At 36.6% G+C, this 24528-nt stretch overlaps 1 protein-coding gene and 1 non-coding gene across 5 annotated transcripts in view; both read left to right on the top strand.

The window, feature by feature from the left end:
- DIS3L2 (DIS3 like 3'-5' exoribonuclease 2) overlaps nt 1-24528 on the top strand; it is a 391634-nt gene that overhangs the window by 15164 nt on the left and 351942 nt on the right. The gene's annotated exons all lie outside the window — the stretch shown is intronic.
- Nucleotides 3965-4098, top strand: LOC118898584. The gene has a single exon (XR_005020732.1). It is a non-coding gene; the product is annotated as a small nucleolar RNA SNORA62/SNORA6 family (small nucleolar RNA).

Raw genomic sequence — 24528 nt, forward strand, 5'->3', positions numbered from 1 at the left:
TGATATGCATTTCCTTCATGGCTAATGATGTTGGGCATCTTTTCATGAACTTCTTGGCCATTAATATATCTTCTTTGGAAAAATGTCTATTCACAGCCTTTGCCCATTTTTTTTTTCCATTTGATTTTTAAGATGAGCTTCTTAGTTTCTATAAAAAAGTTGTGATTGGAATTTAATTGTGGTTACATTGAATTTTTTGACTAATTTGCAGCCAACAGCTTTATAATATTGAGTCTTTCTTGTCAAGAGCAGGGTTTGTTTATTTGTTTAGGTCTTTTATAATTTTAAAAATAATGATGTTTGAATTTAAATTAGGTCTTATATCAGTGTTATTAATTTTGTTCCCAGACATTTTGTCATCTTGGTTATTACTAAGAATTGATATTTTTCCTCTCATGTTTTCAAATTAATTATTGTGGGCATATAGGAATGTTATTGATAATTTATTTGTTGATGTTGAATCTGCCCTTTCTGACATTCTTGATGAAATTATTACTCTTAATAATTTGTGAGTATAACCTTTGAGATTTTCTAGACAGTTATATTATCTGTAAATATTGAAAACCTCTTAAACTATTGAACCAACTTGATTTATGAAAAAGCATAATTATTTTTAATTGATAAGTCTAAATAGATGCTTTTTATTACTAGTGAATAGAGTTAAAATATATGTGTACATATATATGTATATATAATGTTGTTTGAGAAACGTAATTTATACTCTTGTAAGAAACAAAAATAAAACGTTACTAAAATGTATGCCTTAAAGTGAGAATCCTTAGTAATCCTACTTTCTAAAGAGAATTGTTGTTATGAATGCGGTGTGTCTAAATAGAGGTTTCATTTGTTATACTTTGAGAGGCAAAGACAGTTAAAGAGATGGTTCATTGCTAGACTGTTGGCATTTTTAAGGCCAGTGCCATATTTCACTTGAGAATTTCAGCCCCTGCTGTCCCTGGAATGATAACAAGAGAGTTTAATTTATATTAAAAATATAGGTAAAAGAAGTTCTTCCTTTTCTTAAAAGTGTATGCCATTCTTTCCTACTCTAGTGTAATAGGTTCCATGCTCCTCAAGAACTATGAAAATAATTTATTTTTTGGTATCTTTGCTTCTTAACTGAGGATATTTCTTGTTATCCTGGGAGACCTGGAACTTAGCAGAAGTATTTCTGCGTAAGGAGTGAGAAACTGTCTTGGCTTTTATGTAGGATGCACTGCACAGCAGATCCACATGGAGGAAATGGATTGGGCTGATAGTGGTTTAGAAGCAGCTCTAGTTTGAAATGGGGGCTAATGTGAGAGGCCCTGACTAGAATGAATGGAGTAAATGTGGTTTTGCTCTAGAATGAGCTTCACTGACTGCGAACTTGGAATTAATGTTCCAAGAGAAACCTCATGAAGGTGAGAGATGCTCCTGAGGTCTGCAGAAGAATGCACATTTAGTCTCCTAGAGCTGATTAAAGGGATTCTAGCTCCTGACAAGATGGAGATTCAGAGCTGGAAGAAACCTTAGATCCTCATCCTTTACAGCTGGCTTAGGCTTGTTCAAAGTATTTAAGGCCTTGGGGGATTGGAAAATATTTTTGAATGAAGTTTGGCTTCTAAAGTGAAGGGTAGACTAGATACTGAGAAACACCAAATCAGAGAAGATTAAATATGGTATTTAATGGGGGAGAACTGGAGAATATGTTGTTTTGGAGAAACTTATTAGAGACATATAGTCACTATATTCCTGGGAAAATTTTTTTAAATATTAAAAAGTAATTGCAAATGACTTATGTAAAGAATTTAAAAATAAATATAAATAGAACAAAATTCTTTTTTATACAAAGTTTTCTAACTGATTATTAGTGGAATATAATAAAAAGGCTATTAACTTTATATACAGATCTTCCTTGATGGGGCGACTTCTCAGCTAAGTTGAAAATGTGTTTAATACACCTAACCTACTGAACATTATAGCATAGCCTTGCCTACCTTAAATGTGTTCAGAACACTTACATTAGCCCGCAGTGGGGCAAAATCATCTAACACAAGGTCTGTTCTATAATAAAATGATAGCTCATGTAATTTATTGAATACTGTACTGAAAGTGAAGAACAGAAGGGTTGTCTGGGTCTAGAATGGTTGTAAGTGTATCAGTTGTTCATGCTTGTAAGGGTGTGGGTGACTGGGAACTGTGGCTCACTGCCACTATTCAGCATCACCAGACAGTATCTACCACATATTGCTAGCCTGACAAAAGATCAAAATTCAAAAATTGAAGTACAGTTTCTACTGAATGTGTATCGCTTTCACACCATCGTAAAGTTGAAAAATCCTAAGTTGAACCATCGTAAGGTGGTTCTAGATACAACCATCTGTGTTGTATTTGGACACTACTGAACTCATTGTAATGCTTTATCACTTGATTGTATTGGATTTTCTAGGTAGACAGTAATTTCATTTATAATTGATCATTTTGTCTCTTTTCTAATATTTATATTACCTTTTTTTGTTATATAGCAACAACTAGCTGCTTTAGAACAATATTGAATGAATGGTAAGTAATTTAGCTGTTATAGCTGGCAGCCTTTTCCTGTTCTGGGAATGCCTCTAGTGCTTTATCATTATCCATAAGTTATTTTCTGTGGCTATCTTTTAACTTTTTTCCTTTTTAAACTTTACTTGGTAGAATCACATGCAGTTGTAAGAAATAATACAGAGATATCCTGTGTACACTTCATCTGGTTTCCTCTTGTAGAGCTATAGTATAATATCACAACTAGGAAATTGATATCAATGCAATTTACCTATCTTATTCGGATTTTACCAGTTTTACTTGTACTCTGTGTATGTGTGTGTATTTCATTCTGTTACATCTGTAGATTGACCACCACAGTCAAGATACAGAATATTTCCTTCACAAGGACCTTTCGTGCTACACTTTCACGGCTATAGCCATCTCCCTCACTCTCTGCCTCCCTAACCGCTGGCAACCTCTAAACTCTTTCTGTCTAATTTGTCATTTCAGGAATGCTTTATATATGGAACGAGGTATGTAGTACATACCTTTGAGACTGACTTTTTTCACTCGACATAGTTCCCTTGTGATTTCTCCAGGTTGTTGCATGTATCAATAGTTTGTTCCTTGTTACTGCTGAGTAGTACCATGGCATGGATGTACCATAGCTTGGTTAACCATTCATCTGTTGAAGGACACCTGGGTTGATTTTGGCTATTACGAATAAAGTTGCTATAAACATTCATGTGGAAGTTTTTGTGTGATGTAAGTTTTCATTTCTCTGGCATAAATGCCCAAGAGTGCATATACCCTTTGCTTAGATTCACCTGTTGCTAGTATTTTGTCCCATTTCCTTTATTTTTTGTGATTACTCACCCTCCCTCCCTCTCATCCTCTACACACACACACAAATATAAAATAACAGTTTTCTTGAGCTTCTTGAGAGTAAATTGCATACATGTTTACCCCTAAATTCTTCAGTGAGTATTTTTCAAGAATAAGGATATTTTTACACACCTAAAGAAAAGTTATCAACTTAGTTAATTTAACATTTATACAACTTTGATCATATCTGCCATCTATTACAAGTTGTCAGTTGATCCAGTAATGTCTCTTTTAGCATCTTTCCCCCTCTAGGACAGGATCTGGTGTAGGATCCCACATGGTATTTAGTTGTCATGTTTCTTTTATCTCCTTTAATCTGGAACAGCTCTTTAGCCTTTTTTGTCTATATGACATTGGTATTTTTTGAAGAAGACTGTTTTTTTTTTTTTTTAACAGGATGTTCCTCATTTGGTTTGTCTGATGTTTCCTTATGATTAGATTCAAGTTATGTATTATTCTTGGCCTGAATACTACATAAGAGGTGTTGTTTCCTTGAGAAATATATCTTATCACGTTAGAAAAATTTCTTTTTAGTCCTACTTTACTAAGAAGTCTTAATTATGAATAGGAGTTGGGTGCACATTGTTAGAGCTTGGAGTTGAGGCCACTGGCTGGCCGATGAACTCACAGGTGTAGGTTGTGTGCTGCATGAGTGGCAAGGGTGTCTGGCCCAGTGAGTGGAGTTTGATAGTAATCCTTGCTGCAAGTAGAAAGAAGATGAAATAGGTGTTGGACTTGATCCATGCCTTTTGGCTTCTAGCCTGATGACAGTTTGGTTCCATTGTGTTAATTTACTATATAGTGAATATGTTAACAGATTTCATAATGTTAGAGTAAACATTCTATACCATGCATTCATGGAATATAATTTAAAAAATTAAATGTTGGATAAATTTTTTATTTTTTGTCTTATTTTGGGTTTTGCATTTATGTTCATAACAAAACTTCTTCTGTAATTCTGTGTGTGAAAGAGTGTGTGTGTGTGTATGTGTTCTGTCTTTGTCAGATTTGGTATCAGGGTTATTATTTAGCCTTAGCATGAATCAGAAAGTTTTTTTTAAAAACCCCTCCCTTCCCCCCAGCAGTTTAAATAACATTGAATTTACCTGTCTTTAAAACGATCTGAGCCCCTTGCATTTTGGGGAGAGCTTGTGGATCTTTGGCAGCATTTTCCAGTTTCTTCTCTGGTTAAAGGTCTGTGTAGGTTTTTACCTCTTCTTAGGTTGTGTCTCTGACCTGCTTTCCATTATTCTTAGGATAAAGATTCAGGCTCTGCATTTGTGGTCCTATATTCTTTTTGCTGCCTAAGTGTTGTCACCATTCATCCATTTATTCAGTTACTCAAGCTAGAAATCTCTGAGTCTTCTTAGATTTTCCCCTCTACTTATGCCCCCTACTAATTCTGTTCTTAATTTACATTTTGAATCTGTTTCCTTTTTTTCCATCTCTACCGCTGCCTGGACCCTTCCAGCTGTCTTAACAGGTTTCTCAGTCTCCAGTGTCTCCTTCTAAGTCAGCCTGTGAACTACAGCTGCAGTGGTGACACTAAATTGTAAATCTGATCATGTTAGGCCCCTGTTCGGAACTTTTTGGTGGTCCCAGGGCGAAGCCTTACCCAGAGCTTCTGATTTGGGTACAGGAGTCCGCTTGCCTATCCTTGTTTTCTAGCTTCTAGCTTTGGTCTGCTCCCCAGCAGTCCAGCTGCAAGTCATTCCCCAGAATTTCTTCACCCATATTTTTCACCATTTGCTCTCCAGAGTGTGCCCTCTGACCTCTTCTCCGCCTGGTGCATTCCTCTTTACCCTTGAGCATTTCTCACAGCCTTTTTCTGTGAAGCCCTCCCTGAGGGGACTTCTTCACCAACAGAATTTATCAACTCCTCTCCGTGCAGCTACCTTACCTTTGCTCTTTTGTGACTGTAGTTATATTATATTGAAACTATTTTTTGCATATCTCTTTTTCTACTATATATTCTGTGATCTCTTTAAGGGCAGAGACTGTGTATTAATTTTTGCATGTAGTGTTAGCACGCTGCTTGGCACCATAGATTCTCAGATGCTTGTTGAACGAGTACAAGGTGTATTTAGAGGATTGTGAGAAAACTGGTTGAAGCAGAAGGTTCTTAGAGGACTATGCAAGATGGTGAGCCAGTATGGGCCAACAGATTATGAAGCAACTTGAATGTTTGGCTAAGGAGTTTGGACTTTTTCTTTAGTTACAAGAGGGGTAGAGGAAGGAGGCAAGAGGAGGGAAGGTCATTTATTATTGTTGTGCTAAAGAGACTGGTTAAAGTTCCATTATGGTATTAAAATTATTTTTAGTTTTTTAAATCTTTTTGTGTGGGTACTGGTTTATCAAATAAATAAAGATTGCTGCCAAGGTAAATAAGTAACCTTACATTAATAATAGCGAATGCTTATCGAGTGCTTACTATCTGCCAGGTACTGCTTTGAGAACTCTGCATGTATTACCTCATGTAGTACTCAAGACAGCTCTACATGGTAGGTTTTAGTATTGCCTCTTTTAGATGGTGAAACTGAGGCACAGAGACGTTAAATAACTTGCCCAAAGCCACAACTTTTAAGTGGTAGAACGGGATTCAAACCTGGGCATTTTGGCTTCAGAAGCCTCTTAACCACTGAGCTCTGCTGTCTTCCATTAACCTTTTAGCCTATTGTAGTAGCACTTGGCCCTCCAGAAACTGGCATTTTAACCTTAAATTAAGAACTGGGGAAACCATTTTCTATATTAACTGACACAAGCACATATTATTTGACTTGTTTTACAGTAGATGATCTATTTAGTAATAGCTTCAAATGTTTCGTCTGTTGCTTCAAGTGGGAACTAAAATTGAGCCTGTTCTGCATCTGATTAGCATTTAAGGTACTTTTTGAAAGTATTAAATATTTGAAATGAACTTTTAAACATCAAACAGCTGGTTGTCTTAGCAAATTAGAAGTGAGAGTTTAGAGGAAACCCTGTTAAGTTTTCTGGCCCTTGTCCTCAGGCCAGGTAAGAATTGTTCCAGCATATTCTTCAGTGCTTGGTCTAGTCTTTGTTAATTGTTTCAAAAAAAGAACTCCACTATCCCTGAAGGAAGGCAATTTTATGATCTCTGATCTGTCTGGGAGTTTTTCTTTGTAATTCGTTGCAGAGATTAAAATGTGCTTTATTCTTTTCAAGTTTCTTTTAAGGTCACTACCATGTGAAGTAACACAAAATACATGTGTGTAGGTTTGCCAAGATTACAGTTGCTGTGGGAATCATAACTTTGGATTTCCTCACATCTGGATTATGAAACGTGCACAAAGGCCCTGTATGAATATAGGTTTTATATTTTATGTGCATCTGGAAGTAGCAAGGTCTTAGTGATGTAGCTTCCCATAAATGACAAGTTGAACTCTTACAGCCTGCAATTTTAAAGTAATCCCAAGGTTCTTAACTTTGCTGTGGAGCTGATGTCCCATGCTTTCCTCCTCCACTTGGAAGGCTTGTGTCAACACTGGGAAACTGGAGCCCTGGAGTGGAAGTGGAGGCCCAGCTTATTTCCCTGGGACCAGTAGACTTCAGGTTTGTTTTGTCTCCCGAGAAGTAAGGATTCCAGTGCTGCTGTTTTGAGTTCTCTTTTTGAAGCAGCAAGGAAAGAAGTGCCACAGGTCTGTCTTAGTTGCATTTCAATATTTTTGGATTTATTTTGGTTATTTGTTTTTCTTGGATTGTCCTATTTCTCTACTATCTACCTGAAGTTATTAATTATTAAATCCATGGTGATGCCCTTATGGGTGGTAGAGGTTTTTATCTGGGAAATACAGAATTTTGAAAAGGCTGCAAACCCTAGAGTCATTATCTTTCAAGCTCACTCATGTTGAATGGTGTGAACATGGAACATAATTTCACTATAGAAAGGAGGACTAGCATCAGTTTGTCTTTGTAGGGCCTCTCTCAGGTCTCCCTGTACAGGGTGCTTAGCTGACAGACCAGATCCCAAATCCGCAGATTGGCTTAGGGGGTCATTAAAGTTTCCTCATCTTTCTATCTGTGGTCTGAATTTAGTCTTAGTCATTTTGCTGTTTAGAATTTTGTGTCTGGCATTCCTCCAGGTGCCTTTAATAATGCTAGAATTCTTCTCTGTGACTTTGAGGGAACAGTACAACTGCTTGTGACTTTGCATGTCTTCCTCTGGAGTGTCCTGCAGGATGCCATGGGGACCTTGTGTTGTAGGCAGGAACATGGTCCTTAGCGAGGCCCTATCTTGCTTGGGGCTGAGTCTGTAGGTAGTAAATTCCAGATGTTTGTAGCTGCAGCCCTGAGAGTAGGCATTGTTGTAGCAACACCTTCCCAAGAAAAAAGTAAGATATAAGTGACATTAAAAAAAAACAAAAAAAACCGGGCTTCCCTAGTGGCGCAGTGGTTGAGAATCTGCCTGCCAATGCAGGGGACACGGGTTCGAGCCATGGTCTGGGAAGATCCACATGCCGCAGAGCAACTAAGCCCGTGAGCCACAACTACTGAGCCTGCGCGTCTGGAGCCTGTGCTCCGCAACAAGAGAGGCCGCGATAGTGAGAGGCCCGCGCACCGCAATGAAGAGTGGCCCCCGCTTGCCGCAACTAGAGAAAACCCTTGCACAGAAACGAAGACCCAACACAGCCAAAAATTAAATAAATAAATAAATAAATACTTTAAAAAAACCCCAAAAAAACAAAAACTAACAGAAACCAGGTTGATATTAATCTTTTGTTTAAAGTAGAAAAAAAATAGTTTTCATGGAAACTGACATTTGAAGTAACTTAGGGAAAACTGCTTTCAATTTTTGTAAATTTTAGTCATTTTGTCCAGTTGATTATAGATTGTGAAAGCCACATATTTTTCCAAATTGCCATGGTAAAATTGGCCATGTGGATAAGCTTTGCAACTTTTTTCCTTTGTCTTACTAATTTTGAGATTAGTGTATGTGGATAGATTAAGGCTTTGATTACCATTCAAATTATGCATATAGCTGGTGGATGAGTTAGTTTTCAGCTCTATTATTAAATCGTTGCTTCTGTATCACAGCATGAAACTTGGACTAAATCTGTATGATAACCTTGCTCCATAAAATTTATGCTTTATGTAAGTAAAGGCCTTAAGTGATAATAGTAGTTTTCACTGAGTAAAATATTTTACCATTTATGACTTGTAATTTAAGAGTTTTTAAAAGGGAAATTAAAAGCCTTCTCACATGCTTCAGTATAGTTTAGTACGTGTATGTGTATATGTGGAAGGTGAAGTGCTGTGTGTGTGTATAGGAGTAGGTGAAATAACATTGGGTATTAATTGGTAATTATTGAATTTGAGTGATGAGCATACATTCATTACATCATTCTTTCTACTTTGTGATTGTTTTTAAATTTCCAAAATAAAAAGATAAAAAAAGTCTCCCCAAAAGTAATGAGGAAAAGTGATAAGGCCTTAGACTTTTATTTGATAGCACGGACTAGGAGTTAATGAAAGACATGTCACAATTTCCAGTACCTTCTGAGCAGCTTTTTCAGTGCTGCTGAAACACTGCCCTGAATTTCTTCAGGAGAGAGAATATTCTTTTATCCTATTATTGCCCAGGTTTACTGATGGCAGAGATATTCCAGTGTGACCACTCACATTATGAAAATAAAACCTTTTGTTTATGAGACACTTTCTTTTGCTATTTAGAACTGAGCATGCATTCTGATACCAATGGGTACCTTCTTGTGCTTCTTTAGATTCTGATTTCTGTTTAAAAAAAATGAAGTTTTTATTTAGTCCCTATTCTTTTAGATTCCAAAAGTTTCTCTATCTGTTCCTTCCCCCACAGGATGAGGAAAGATTTCTTCTTATTTCTAAAGGTACTTGTGTTTGACCTGAGCCTTTTGCTACTTTGTCTAGAATTTGTCTCCAAAGTCTGTATGTTTATCCCCAAAAGAGAAGATAGAATACATTTCAGGGGTTTGAAAGTGCCAATTGGTATGAAAGTCTTTAAAGCATAAGAAGTAATCTTATTTGTTCCAATTTAGAAATTCTGTAAATGACTTTAATCATAATAAAATATGGAAGAGCAACATGATTGAATTTATAATATAATTCTGTACAAAGTAAACATGAGAAATGAAGCTATTTGCTGAAAAATGAGGCAGCTTCCACCTCATAACATTTTGGGGCCTTATTTGGTAGCAAAGCTTATATTTGAGAAGACCCTGGATGATCTTTTTCAATTTTGGTTTTGTATGCTGCTGCCTTAAAGCAAATCTTACATTTATTGTTGTGTTATTTATGATCAGAACTCTGGTACTTCAATGACATTAAGATGATTCTTTCTTTATTAGGAAGGGAGATGATACCTAGATCCACCCTAGCAATATCCTTAATGTACTTCCTGCCTTTACTGATGTACTCCTGTGTATTATCAAGATGTGAAAATATTAAACTCCAGAATTCAGATAAATCTTATAGTAGACATCAAGATTCTAGAGTATTAAATGAATTTAAAAAGAATTTCATAAGCAGGGGAAAGATAGTTCAGTTGTCTTCAAGGGTTTTCTTAAATTCTGGAATATGGGGAAATGTTTTAGTATTTTGAAGATTATTATTATCATTACCTTTTAAAAGTTGAGTTGAGAAACACTACATAGGCTTTTCATTCTTTTTCATCAGTGTCAAAGTTTATTGCCAAACTCTGTCTTTTTAATTCCCACTGTGACATTAGGCCATCATAAATTATTATCATGTTATCAAGAACATTTATTCAGGGTCTGCTTTGTAGGGCACTGTGTAGAAATAGGCATAAGACATAGTTCCTGCTCTTCAATAATTTATGGTTGTCGAGGAGTGACACGGCATTTTTTTTTTAGGTATAGTTGATATACAGTATTCTGTAAGGTTCAGTTGCACAACATAGTGATTCACAGTTTTTTAAAAGTTATTCTTCATTTATATTTATTATAAAATATTGGCTAAGGGCATCTCTTTTAATTACTTCATTCAGTGAACATTTCCTGGGTGCCCTCTATGTGTCAGCCCTACTAGGCACTGGGATACAGTGGTAAACCAGACAGACAATGCCCCACGCTCTTGGCGCTTACATTCTAGGATCTTAAATACTTAGCATGCTGAACGATGTAATTGTTCAGGACTTTACAGGGGAGGTATTACTTTGTTCTGGTATGGTTAGGAAAGGCTGACTGAGGGGGTAGGGCATGAGCTGGACAGCTGGACAGGAAGTAAATGTCCCTTTCCCAGTGTGTATTATGTGGAACCTGCTGTAAAGGATTTTGTGGCCAAATAAACGTGGAAAACATAGCACACCCTAGGATTGCAGAGAAGTGATCCCAAGAGCTAGAGAAATTAGGTGAGGTTTGTAGAGGAGACAGGAAGTGGAATTTGAGCTGTTCTTCAGTGGGTACAATTTTAAGAGTGAGGTTGGAGTGGAAGGTGAGTGAATGTGTGAACTTGAGAAACACGGGACATGCTGGGGGAGTACTAGTCAAAATGTACCTATCCCTGTCCCCCCTCCTCTCCTCACTGGAGCTGTCATTTATCTTGGCCCTACCTTTTCAACTCTTCTTTCCTTTCAGTATTTTAACACATTTAAGTTTCCTCTTTAATGAAAATAATAGCAACAGCAAATGGAAACTCTGTCTTTTGATTTCACCTCTCCCTCCTCACAGCCAAACCTCACAGAAGAGTCATCTGAACTCATTAGTTCCACATCCTCCCTGCCCATTAGTGCCTCACCTTATTTCTCTTTGGTTGTTATTCCTGTTGCTTCACTAAAACAGCTCTCACCAAGCTCCCTGTGACATCCATACTGCCAAGTCAAATGAACACTTAATTCTTTATTTCACCTCTCTTAGCAGCATACGACTTTATTGCCCACCAGCTTCTTGAAACCTTGATTTCCTTGACATCACGCTCTCCCAAGTTTTCTGTATCCTTCTGAGGAGACCATTCCTTTCTGTCTTTGCAGTTTTGGTTTTCTTCTCCCTGGCTATTGAACTCTGAGGCACCTCAAGTCTCAATCCTAGGCTACTTCTCTTTTTATTCCATACTGTCTCCCTAGGACGATCTCCTCTGTGTTTACGACTTCAATTACTGTTTGTTCTCTGGTGACTCCCAAATTTGACCTCAGCTCAGACATTGTCAGGGTTCTAGAACATGACAGAGAGACTGTCACATATTTGAGAGTATAGAGTGAAAATAATGGGTCTGATTGATTGTGGCAGAAGGGTAAAGGTGATAACATTTCAGTGAGTTTCATTATTTCAGTTTCTTAAATTCAGAATTTCATTTTTCTTTTGGAAATGATCATTTCACACACTTTATTGAAATGAAAAAAGAGTAACAGTTTATTAATTTTTTTCTTTATGGATGACGCTTTTGGTGTCATAGAGTCTAAGAGTTAATTTGGAGTTAATGTTTTTACAAGATGTGAGGTTTAGGTCAAGGTTTATTTTTTTGTCTGCTGATGTCCAGTTACTCCAGTCATTTGTTGAAAAGGCTGTCTTTCCTCCCTTGACTTGATTCTGCACCTCTGTCATAAATCAGTTGGGCATATTTGAATGGGTCTGTTTCTGGGTTCTCTGTGTTGTTCCATTGGTCTATGTGTCCCTTATCACATGGTCTTGATTTCTGTAGCTTTAGAGCTTAAGATTGGGCAGTGTATTCCTCCACTTTATTCTTTTTTTTCCTCATTATTTTGGTTATTCTAGTTCCTTTACATTTCCGTATAAATTTTAAGATAAGCTTGTCTATATCTATGAGAAATCATGGGATTCTGATAGGAATTGTGTTGAATTTAAAAATCAGTTTGGGTAGAATTGACATCTGTACTGTGTCATAATCTGTTAGTGTTGATATCTTACTACTTCAGGAGAAATGTAGGAACCTTACCACCATTTAGGCCCCTTTATCCTCCCTGCTTTCTAATTAGTTGTCTTAAATATCTCCTTTACATACATTGAGAACCACATCAGACAATATACTTTTGCTTTTAACCATCTAACATAGTTTTAAAAACTCAAGAGGAAAAAGTCTCTTTCATTTACCTATAAAGTTACCCACCAACATTAGTTTACTTTTTACTTCTGGGCTTCCCTGGTGGTGCAGTGGTTAAGAATCCGCCTGCCAATGCAGGGGACACGGGTTCGAGCCCTGGCCCGGGCAGATCCACATGCCGCGGAGCAACTAAGCCCATGCGCCACGACTACTGAAGCCCGCGCGCCATGCTGCGCAATAAGAGAAGCCACTGTGATAAGAAGCCCGCGCACCACAACGAAGACCCAACGCAGCCAAAAAATAAAAATAAAAATAAATTAAATAAATTAAATAAATTTATAAAAAAAAATTATGTACTTGTCATTTTTATGACCCCAAATTACTTTGCACCACATTTTGCTATTTTTTTCTGATTTCCAGTTATGATGGCTCTCTTCCTCATGTGTTTTATAAGCATTTATCAGGCTTTTGACCATAGGAATATTCTGAAGAGGATTTTTTTGGTTCAGCCAGCAGCCTGGGACACTACAACTTAAGGTCACTTTAAGTTAGTGTCTGTGCTTGGGGTTAGTGTGACTGCACTGCTGAGTGCAGGACCGTCATTATGAATCTTCTGGGGGAAACTCTCCTTTGCCCCCAGTTGGAGCCCAGGTCAGAACAGATACATTTCTTGATGTTTTTCTTTATCAGTAGGTGTATTTTTTCCAGCCTACCTTTTCACTGAGTTGTTGAAGACCTCAGGGGTCTTGATTTTTTGCAGTGGGGCTAATCTCCACTCGTCTACATTTCATATGGTGAAGGCTTTATCTCCTGTTCCCCCTGCAGCTTTAAACTACAAGCCTCTTGGTACTGAAACCAGGATGTGCTCCCAGGGTCTCTGTAGCCTCAGCTTCTACGTATTCTGGTTCCTAGCTCTCGCTTGATTTTTAGCTCCTGGGGATTTTCTTTTCTCTCTTGAGAGCTCAGCAGTGCTCTCAAGTTGGTAATATTTAGTTCAGCAGTTGTAGTAATTTGGTATCAGAAGGTTTTTCAGGATATTGACTCCACTCTGTTACCAGAAATCAAAGTTTCTGACATATCATTCTATAGATCATAGATTGTTAGGTTAGGGACCCACTCCTGGTTCTTTCAGAACTAGTTGCCTGGGACAAAAGTTGCGTGCCATCTCACAGGGGGCGGTGGATGTGACCCTTGTCCTTAAAAGGAAGGAGTACGGGCATCTTTAGCACTACTGTCATGTCTGCCAAGGAAGCAGAGAGTCTCAAGAGGAGGCAGAATGTTCAACTGTGTGTCAAGTGCTATAGCAAGGTCAAGTGAGATCAAGACTGAAAACTGACAGTGGGATTTCACAATCGGAGATCTTTGCCAGAGCATTCTCCAAGGAATGAAGGGGGAAGAAGCCTATTGTGTTTTTTAATCTCTGGGAGGATTGTCCTTAGTCCAGGCAATACCTGTTTTTCTCAGACAGAATGACTTGTTGTTTATCAGTATGTGGCTGTTTATTTTATATTCTCTCATTTTAATTCTCTCTGGGTTCCAGCCCTGCCTTAGGTAGATTGGTTCTGTTTGCCATAGAAACTGGACACAGCCATAGAGTGTAGGGCCTATCTAGTGTGTACCTGTCCTGAAAGCTTTCCTTTGTATCTCTTCAAATGAGGTAATGAGGAGACAGAATGAAGAGGTGAGAGCTGAACTGGAGTATTAAAATAAGAGAAAGAAGATATGAGGTATTGCCATTTTTTGCATGAAGTTTCTGTTATGTGGAATTTCTAAAATTATTATGAAAAATTTCAAACATACAAAAACTAGAAAGAGTAGTTCATCAACCTTCATTTACCAATCAAGAGTTTTTGCACATTTGCCTCATTCATCCCTTTTTTATTTCTCTTTCCTTTGCTGAAATATTTTAAAGAAATCCCTGATGTCATTTGTTGTACATATACATACGTATACATATGCAGTATGGAGATTGTCATACTGAGTCACAATGCCATTATCACACCGGATACAAAATTGACAATTCTTTGGTATCATCTACTATATTGAGAGTATTAATGAGGTCCCTTTTTAAAAGTTCTCTGAACATTCTGAGATTGTTTCTGCTTTGTTGTCTTTGCACTTGTCATTCTCTCTGCCAAGAAGGCCATACCCTGAGACCTTCACATGGACTTTTTGTCATTCAGATTTTAGCTCCAAATTATCTCTTCAATAGAGGCTTTTCCTAATCACCAAAGCTAAAGTAGTGTCCTCTTTCCCCATCCCATTTGTCACTATCTCATCTCTCTGTTTCACTGCCTTGTTGTCTGTTTACTTGTTTATTGTCATCTCTGCCCCCTAGATTGTAAGTACCATGAGAGGAGAGACCTTGTCGGTCATGTTGTGTTTATTGCTCTGTGCCCAGGGCCTGAAGAGGTCCTAGGATATAGTAATGAAGTACATGTTTATAAACAAGTCAGCTATTAAGGAGATTAATACAAAAAGATTCCAAAATTTTCTTAGTATTTTATAACCATTATCTCTTCCTACAACTGATTCTCATTCCAGAGCTTTTCTTTTCTCAAGAGCTTTAACCAACAGCTGTGTTTGCAAAAAGTGCTGGGTTGTTGTCCCTTTCAGGACATTTAATCTTTTAAATCCTCAAAATATTTTGTAAAATGTAAGTGAGTAAAATCACTTCTGACCTGTTGAGAGGCAGTGTTTTTATTGACATAACTCTCATTTGAGATCACTTTATTTGAGCTTGCAGCTAATAAATCTCTTGGCCCATATGAAACTGGATGGAATGATCTTGTAGACCACATAACCTATAACTGATTATTTGAACTTCTTTTATTCAGTATATCATTTGTATGATGTTAGGGAGTGTTTTTTAATTGATATATTGTTAGCTGTTGGCAATGTTCTTTAGCATGAGAAACGTATAACTCAATAAACATACGATTTTATAATTAAAAACTTGGATTCTTTTTGAAAATGTGTAGTTTCAGACCAACAGAAAGATGCAAGAATAGTACAGAAAATTACTCTATACTCTTTGCCAGATTCCCCAGAATCAACATTTTACCACATTAACAGCCCTTCTCTCTTGCCCTCCTTTTTTTGAGCTGTTTGAGAGTAAGTTGCAGACACTCAAAATGAAGCCATTCTCTTTTTTAACCATTGTGCAAGGATCAAAATCAGGAAATTAACATTGATATAATGGCGTTAGCTAATCTATAGATCTTATTCACACATCTTCAAGTTTCCCAATCATGTTGTTTATATGAAAAGAAAATCCTGGATCACAAGTTGCATAGAATTGTCATGTGTCTTTAGTTTCCTTTAACCTGGAAATTTTTCCTTTTATAATTTAACATATTTGAAGATTATAGGCCAGTTATTTTGCAGTAGGTCCCTCAGTTTGGGTTTAATTGATGTTTCACAAGTGACATGTTTTTCTTAACGTATCATATCAGGAGGCATATGATATTGATTTGTCCCATTATAGGTGTTTACTTCGATCATTTGGTTAAGGTGGTCTGCCAGATTTCTCCACCATCAATATATGCTTTTCCTCTTTGTTTTTAATAAGTATCTTTGAGAGTATTTTCAGACTATTTAATATTCTGTTATTCCTGAAACTTTCACCCACTAGTTTTTAACATCCATTGATGAATATGAATTATTATGATGATTATTACCAATGGTAATTTTCCAATGCCATCATTTTTTTCTGCATTTATTATTTGGGATTCTGATGTAAGGAGAGCTTCCCTCATTTTATTTATTTATTTGTCTTTATCAGTATGAACTCATGGATTCTTATTTAATGGGTTATAGATAATGTTATCATTTAAAATTTTTGATACTTAAATTGTCATAATTTTGGCCAGTAGGAGACTATTTTTTTTAACATCTTTATTGGAGTATAATTGCTTTACAATGGGGTGTTAGTTTCTGCGTTATAACAAAGTGAATCAACTATACATATACATATATCCCCATATCTCCTCCCTCTTGCATCTCCCTCCCACCCTCCCTATCCCACCCCTCTAGGTGGTCACAAAGCACCGAGCTGATCTCCCTGTGCTATGTGGCTGCTTCCCGGTAGTGTATATATGTCCATGCCACTCTCTCACTTCGTCCCAGCTTACCCTTCCCCCTCCCCGTGTCCTCAGATCCATTCTTTATGTCTGCGTCTTTATTCCTGTCCTGCCCCTAGGTTTTTCAGAACCATATATTTTTTTTTTTAGATTGCATATATATGTGTTAGCATACGGTATTTGTTTTTCTCTTTCTAACTTACTTCACTCTGTATGACAGACACTAGGTCCATCCACCTCACTACAAATTACTCAATTTCGTTTCTTTTTATGGCTGAGTAATATTCCATTGTATATATGTGCCACATCTTCTTTATCCATTCATCTGTCAGTGGACACTTAGGTTGGTTCCGTGTCCTGGCTATTGTAAATAGAGCTGCAATGAACATTGTGGTACATGACTCTTTTTGAATTATGGTTTTCTCAGGGTATATGCCCAGTAGTGGGATTGCTGGATCATATGGTAAATCTATTTTTAGTTTTTTAAGGAACCTCCATACTGTTCTCCATAGTGGCTGTATCAGTTTACGTTCCCACCAACAGTGCAAGAGGGTTCCCTTTTCTCCACACCCTCTCCAGCATTTATTGTTTGTAGATTTTTTGATGATGGCCAGTCTGACTGGTGTGAGGTGATACCTCATTGTAGTTTTGATTTGCATTTCTCTAATGATTAGTGATGTTGAGTAGAAGACTTTTTAATGGGCTCCTGTGAACTTTTGACATGTCCCCTTCATTTTTTGAGTGTTTCCTTACTTTCTGGAACAACAAGATATTCTAGACCAGGGCTTGGTAAACTTTTTCTGTAAGTGGCCAGATAGTAAATATTTTTGGCTTAGTGGGCTGTATGGTCTCTGTTGAAACTACTTAACTCCACCCTTACAGCAGGAAAGCAGCCATAGACAATTTATAAATGAATGAGCATGGCTGTGTTCCAATAAAACTTTATTTACAAAGACAGGTGGCTGATTAGATTTGGCTTCTGGGCTGTAGTTTGCCAACTCCTTTTCTAGGCTCACATCGTACTTTCCCTTCTGCAGTCTCAGAATTGGCCGTTTTTCTAAGGAGCCTTGGTTCCTTCTAACTGTGAATGGTATTTAGACACTGAGACCTGGGCCCTTGATACGCTCATTGCTACTGGGATATCATTGATTCTAGGCCCTCTTAGAAGGCAGCTAGGTAATATACGAATATATACATACATAGTTGTATGCATTTGTGTGTGTGTGTGCATACAGACACATCTATATTTCTGTATTATAAACCATTGAGTTATAGTGATAGATCCAGTTTCATATCTATACTACAGGGTTTGTTCTAGCCTTTCTACTTCCTATATTTCTTTCTCCAACATTGATACATCTGACTCCTGTTATCCACAATAGTACCAATAAGTAAACAAATATTTACTTATTTGTTTAATCCTAGAATACACAGAAAGTAGTTTTAGAGTTGCTAACTTATACCTCTGTGAAAAACTATTAATTAGAATTTAATTCTTATTTACACTTCTTTTTTGTCTTTAGCCTTAAGGTTGAGTTAAATAATGTGCTCAAAAGTTACTTGGGTTAGTTTTTTTCCCTCCATCCCTTTAGTATGTTGTATTTTTCATTTTAAATATAGTTAGGATCACTTGTTTTTATTTGCACTGCATTTCAGGCTCTCTCCCCCATTTTTATTTTATTTTATGTCACTTTTTTTGAGTATGTGAAACATGAGTATGATTTCAAAAGTCAGAACATACAAAAAGGCATATGCAGTGAAGTGTTACTCCACATCCATTTCTTTTACCAAGTTTTCACTTTTCTCCTTTTCACCCTGTTCCCACCTACCCCCTGTAGTTATATAGTGTCACTAGTTCTAATTTACTATTTTGTGTGTCTTTTTGCACAAATGAGCATATGTTTGTGTGTAATTCTTGTTTTTTCTTCTTTTTTATAAAAGGAAGCATACTATGCATCATCTGTCCTGTAATTAATTCACAGACTCATGAGTTGGTCAAAGTAGAACACTTCGCTGTGGTGAAATGAGTGGCTTCAGCTAAATCTGCAGGGGTGAGTGGGGACTTCATCAGGTTATGGTCAAGTTGAGCCAAGAACAGGAAGCAGACTGGACTCACCCAGACTTTCTGCTTTGGGTTAAAAAGACAATAATGACTTTGGTAGCAGGGATCTTGGTGATATTATCTTTCAAGACTGCTCTAATCTGGAGTGTCGTCCTCCAGTCTAGCAGTTGCCCTCTATGCCTGGTGCAGTTGTGATCCTGGAGTCTCCTTTCTCTGTCATCTTGGAAATTACCTTTGTACTTCTTTTGTGCTGTGTTTCTTCCTCATTGTATCCCATATCATCCTTTTTCTTAGTTTATTTTGTCATTTTGGTGGAGCACATCTTTTTGTAGCCTCATAAGAAAAAATATGTGAACTTTTTTTAGATCTGTACTTCTGAAAATGTCTTTTATTCTACCCCCCCATGCTTGATTTTTAGTTTGGCTGCATATAGAATTCTAGGTTAGAAATAATTTTTCTTAACTTTTTTTACTACTTTATTGAGGTGTAATTTATGTACATTAAATATTTCCAATACTTAACATTTTTTCTGAGGATCTAGTTTTTTTCTGGTATCATTTCCCTTTAGCCTGAAGAACTTCCTTTGGTGTTTCTTGTAGTGCTTGTAGTTTCTTGTTATGCTGGTGATGGATTTTCTTGATTCCCCTTTACCTGAAAAATGTCTTTATTTTGCCTTTATTCCTGAAAGATATTTTTGCTGGATATAGAATTCAGGTTGATAGTTTTTCCTTTCAGTCCTTTAAAGAAGTTGTCCTGCTGTCCTCTGGCTATCATGAAAGAAGATGATAAGATGTTTTAGGAGTGCTGACAGTGTTGCACTGTCTTCTGGATGCCTTGAAAGAAGACGATAAGAAATAAGAGGGAATTCTCTGGTGGTCCAGTTGTTGGGACTCTGTGTTCTCACTGCCGAGGGCCCGGGTTCAATCCCTGGTCTGGGAGCTAGGATCCCACAAACAGGGCGGTGCAGCCAAAACAAAAAAAAGATAAGAAATCTGCTGCCATTTGAATATATTCCCTTCTATGTAGTGCACCATTTTCCTTTGGCTGCTTTAGATTTTGTCTGTATCTTTGGTTTCTAGCAGTTTGGTTATGATGAATCTATATGTAGTTTTCTTTGAATTTTTCCTTTTTGGGGTTCATTGAGCTTCTTGAATCTATATATTTATATCTTTTACACCAAATCTGGGATGTTTTGGTCAATATTTACTCTACTTTTTTGGATTCATTCTCTCCTTATCTTTTGGGACTCCAAGTTCCTATGTTTGGTCTTTTGATATTGTCCCTTAAGACCATAAGGGTCTGTTCATCTCTTTGTTCATTCTTTCTTCTGTTTTTCAGATTGTATAATATGTATTGATAAATTTAAGCTCATTGACTTTTTACTCTTTATCTTTATTTTGCTTATCCACTGAATTTTTAGTTTCAGATATTGTATTTTTCAGTTTTAAAATTTCCATTTTTAAAGTAAATTTTTATTTCTCTGTTGAGATTTCCTATCATTTCATTCATTCACATGTCTTTTCCTTTACCTCAAAGAGCATAGTATTCATGGCTGGTTTAAAGTCCTTGTCTGATGTTTCTAACTTCTGAGTCATTTTGAAATTGGCATATGTTAATCTTTTTCACTTCAGAATGGGTCACATTTTCTGGGTTTCTTGTATTTGAAATAATTTTGGATTGTGTCTTGGATGTAGTTAATAGCATCTTTTGTAATTCTGAATTCTTTTAAATTCCGCTGAAGAACGTTGATGTTTTTGATTTCATTGGCCTTTAGTCTCAGACCTCATTAGGTTCAGACTGTAAGTCTTGTATTCTGTAGGTTCAAGTCTCAGTTCACTTGTTTAAGCCTATATAACGCTGCGTTGAGTCTGTCCTACACACTTACACAGTTGGAGGATCAGTCTGAGACTTGTACAATGTTTATAAGAATTAGGGGAGTCCCTTCTTCAGCTCTCTCTTCTAGGTTGTCACTGGCAGCCAGCTGTGGTTGCCCAGGCTCCTTTCCCTTTCTTCTGGCCAGGCAGCCTGTGGGATTTCTCTTGAAGTTTTAGCTGCCTGTACTGCACCACTCCTGTGACTGCAGCCTGCCTGTCAGGCGAAACTGCCCCTGTTCCAACCCCCACCCCCCAAAAAAAACCCCACAATAAACAAACACATGAAACTCACTTCAGTGCCAGTCACGTCCCTCAACTTCTACTCCTCCTAATAGCCTCTTTTGTTTACTCTTCAGAATCTCCAGGTAGTGTTTTTCCCTAGAATTTATAGTTGTTAACCTAATTTGTTTCTTATTTATTTATTTTATTTTTATTAGTAAAATTAAAAAAAATTGAAGTATAGTTGATTTACAATATTAGTTGTAGGTGTATAGCATAGTGATTCAATATTTTATAGATTATACTCCATTTAAAGCTATTACAAAATAGTGGCTATATTTCCTTCTGCTGTATAATATGTCCTTGTTGCTTATTTATTTTATACATAGCAGTCTGTGTCTCTTAATCCCATACCTCTATCTTGCCCTGCCCCCCTTCCTTCTCCCCATGGTAACCACTAGTTTGTTCTCTATGTTTGTGAGTCTGTTTCTGTTTTGTTATATACATTTGTTTGTGTTACTTTTTGGATTCCACATGTAAACGACATCATACAGTATTTGTCTTTCTCTGACTCATTTCACTAAGCATACCCTGTAGGTCCATCCACGTTGTTGCAAATGGCAGCATTTCATTCTTTATTTATGACTGAGTGGTATTCCACTGTATGTATACACCACATCTTCTTTATCCATTCATCTGCTGAGGGACACATAGGTTGCTTCCATGTCTTGGCTATTGCAAATAATGCTGCTATGAACATTAAGGTGCATGTATCTTTTCAAATTAGTGTTTTCATTTTTTTCAGAATATATACCCAGGAATGGAATTCCTGGATCGTATGATAATGCTATTTTTAGTTTTTTGAGAAACCTCCATACTGTTTTCCACAGTGGCTGCACCAGTTTACATTCCCAGCAGTGTACGAGGGTTCCCTTTTTTCCACATCCTTGCCAACATTTGTTCTTTGTGTTCTTTTTGATGATTGCCATTCTGACAGGGGTGAGGTGGTATCTCATTGTGGTTTTGATTTACATTTCCCTGCTGATTAGCGACGTTGAGCATCTTTCCATGTACCTGTTTGCCATCTGCATGTCCTCTTTGTAAAAATGTCTATTCAGGTCTTATGCCCATTTTTAAATTGGGTTGTTTGCTTTTTTGATGTTCAGTTGTATGAGTTGTTTGTATATTTTGGATATTAATCTCTTATCGATCATATCATTTGCAAATATTTTCTCCCATTCAGTAGGTTGTCTTTTTGTTTTGTTGATGATTTCCTTTGTTGTGAAACAACTTTTAAGTTTAATTAAGTCCCATTTGTTTCTTTTTGCTTTTATTTCCTTTGCCTTAAGGAACAGACCCAAAAAAATACTGCTACAATTTTTGTCAAAGAGTGTTCTGCCTATGTTTTCTTCTAGGAGTTTTCTGGTATCTGGTCTTACATTCAGGTCTTTAGTCCATTTTGGGTTTAGTTTTGTATATGCTGTTAGAAGCTATTCTAATTTTATTCTTTTACATGTAGCTGTCCAGTTTTCCCAGCACTACTTATTGAAGAGACTGTTTTCTCCATTGTATATATTCTTGCCTCCTTTGTTATAGATTAATTGGCCGTAAGTATGTGGGTTTATTTCTGGGGTCACTTTTTGGTTCCATTGATCATGTGTCTGTTTTTGTGCCAGTACCATCCTGTTTTGATTACTGTAGCTTTGTAATATAGTCTAAAGTCAGGGAGTGTGATTCCTTCAGCTCTGTTCTTCTTTCTCAAGATTGTTTTGGCCAATTTGGGGACTTTCTTGTTTCCATACAAATTTTAAAATTATTTGTTCTCGTTCTGTGTAAAATGCCATTGGTAATTTGATAGGGATTGCATTGAATCTGTCGATTGCCTGGGTACTATGGTCATTTTAACAATATTAATTCTTCCAATCCAAGAACACAGTATATCCTTCCATTTGTTTGTGTCATCTTTGATTTCTTTCATCAGCGTCTTATAGTTTTCAGAGTACAGATTTTTTGCCTCGTTTGTTATGTTTATTCCTAGGTATTTTATTCTTTTTGATGCAATTTTGAACGGGATTTTTTTTTTTTCTGCTTTCTCTTTCTGATAGTTCATTATTAGTGTATAGAAAAGCAACAGATTTCTGTATATTAAGCTTGTATCCTGCAACTTGACTGAATTCATTTATTAGTTCCAATAGCTTTTTGGTGGAGACTTTTGGGTTTTCTATGGCGTATCATGTCATGTGGAAATAGTGACAGTTTTACTTCTTCGCTTCTAATTTGAATGCCTTTTATTTCTGTTGATTGCTCTGGCTAGGACTTCCAATACTATGTTGAATAGAAGTGGTGAGAGTGGGCATCCTTGTCTTGTTCCTAAATTTTGTGGGAAGGCTTTCAGCTTTTCACCATTGCATATTATGTTGGCTGTGTGTTTGTTGTAAATGGCTTTTATTATATTGAGATTTGCTCCCTCTATACTCACTTTGGTGAGAGTTTCTATCATTGATGGATATTGAATTTTGTCAAATGCTCTTTCTTTGTCTATTGAGATGATCATGTGATTTTTTCCCCTTCCTTTTGTTAATGTGGTATATCACATTGATTGATTTGTGAATGTTGAACCATCCTTGCTTGCATGCCTGGAATAAATCCCACTTGATCAGGGAGTATGATCCTTTTTATATATTGTTGGATTTAGTTTGCTAATATTTTGATGAGGATTTTTACATCTATATTCATCAAAGATACTGGCCTGCAGTGTTCTTTTTTTGTATTGTATTTTGTCTGGTTTTGGTATCAGGGTAATGGTGGCCTTGTAGAATGAATTTGGGAGTGTTCTGTCCTCTTCAGTTTTTTGGAATAGTTTGACATGGATAGGTATTTCCTCTTCTTTATATGTTTGGTAGTATTCCCCCGTGAAGCCATCCGGTCCTGGACTTTTGTTTATTGGGAGTTTTTTTTTTTTTTTTAATTACAAATTCAATTTCACTACTAGTGATCAGTCTGTTCAGATTGTTTCTTCCTGATTCAGTCTCGGCAGGTTGTATGTTCATAGAAATTTGTCCATTTTTTCTTGTTTGTCCAGTTTGTTGGCACATAATTGTAGAATTCTCTTATGATTTTTTGTATCTCTATGGTATTGGTTGTTATTTCTCCTCTTTTGCTTCTTATTTTATTTGGGTTCTCTCTTCTTGATTAGCCTGGCTAAAGGTTTATCAATTTTGCTTATATTTTCAGAAAACCAGCTCTTGGTTTTATTGATCTTTTGTGTTGTTATTTTGGTCTCTATTTTATTTATTTCCTCTCTGATCTTTATTGTTTCCTTCCTTCTGCTGACTTTGGTTTTGTTCTTCTTTTTCTAATTCCTTTAGATGGTAGGTTAGGTTGTTTGCTTGAGATTATTCTTGTTTCTTGCGGAAGCCCTGTATTGCCATAAACTTCCCTCTTAGAACTGCTTTTGCTGCATCCTATAGATTTTGGAAAGTTGTGTTTCCATTTTTATTTTTCTCAAGGTATTTTTTGATTTCCTCTTTGATTTCTTCATTGAGCTTTTTTTTTTTTTTTTAGTAGCATGTTGTTTAGTCTCCATGTGTTTGTGCTTTTTCCATTTTCCTCTCTATAATTGATTTCTAGTTTCATACTGTTGTGGTCAGAAAAAATGCTTGATATAATTTCCATCCTCTTAAATCTGTTGAGACTTGTTTTGTGGTCTTAGCATATGATCTGTGCTGGAGAATGCTTCATGTTTTCTTGAAAAGAATGTGTATTCTGCTGGTTTTGAATGGAATGTCCTGTAGATATCTATTATTCCAACTGGTTTATTATGTCATTTAAGGCTACAGTTGCCTTATTGATTTTCTGTCTGGATGATCTGTCCATTGATGTTGGTGGGGAGTTA

Source organism: Balaenoptera musculus, chromosome 7 (assembly GCF_009873245.2).
Source record: "Balaenoptera musculus isolate JJ_BM4_2016_0621 chromosome 7, mBalMus1.pri.v3, whole genome shotgun sequence".
Taxonomy (NCBI): domain Eukaryota; kingdom Metazoa; phylum Chordata; class Mammalia; order Artiodactyla; family Balaenopteridae; genus Balaenoptera; species Balaenoptera musculus.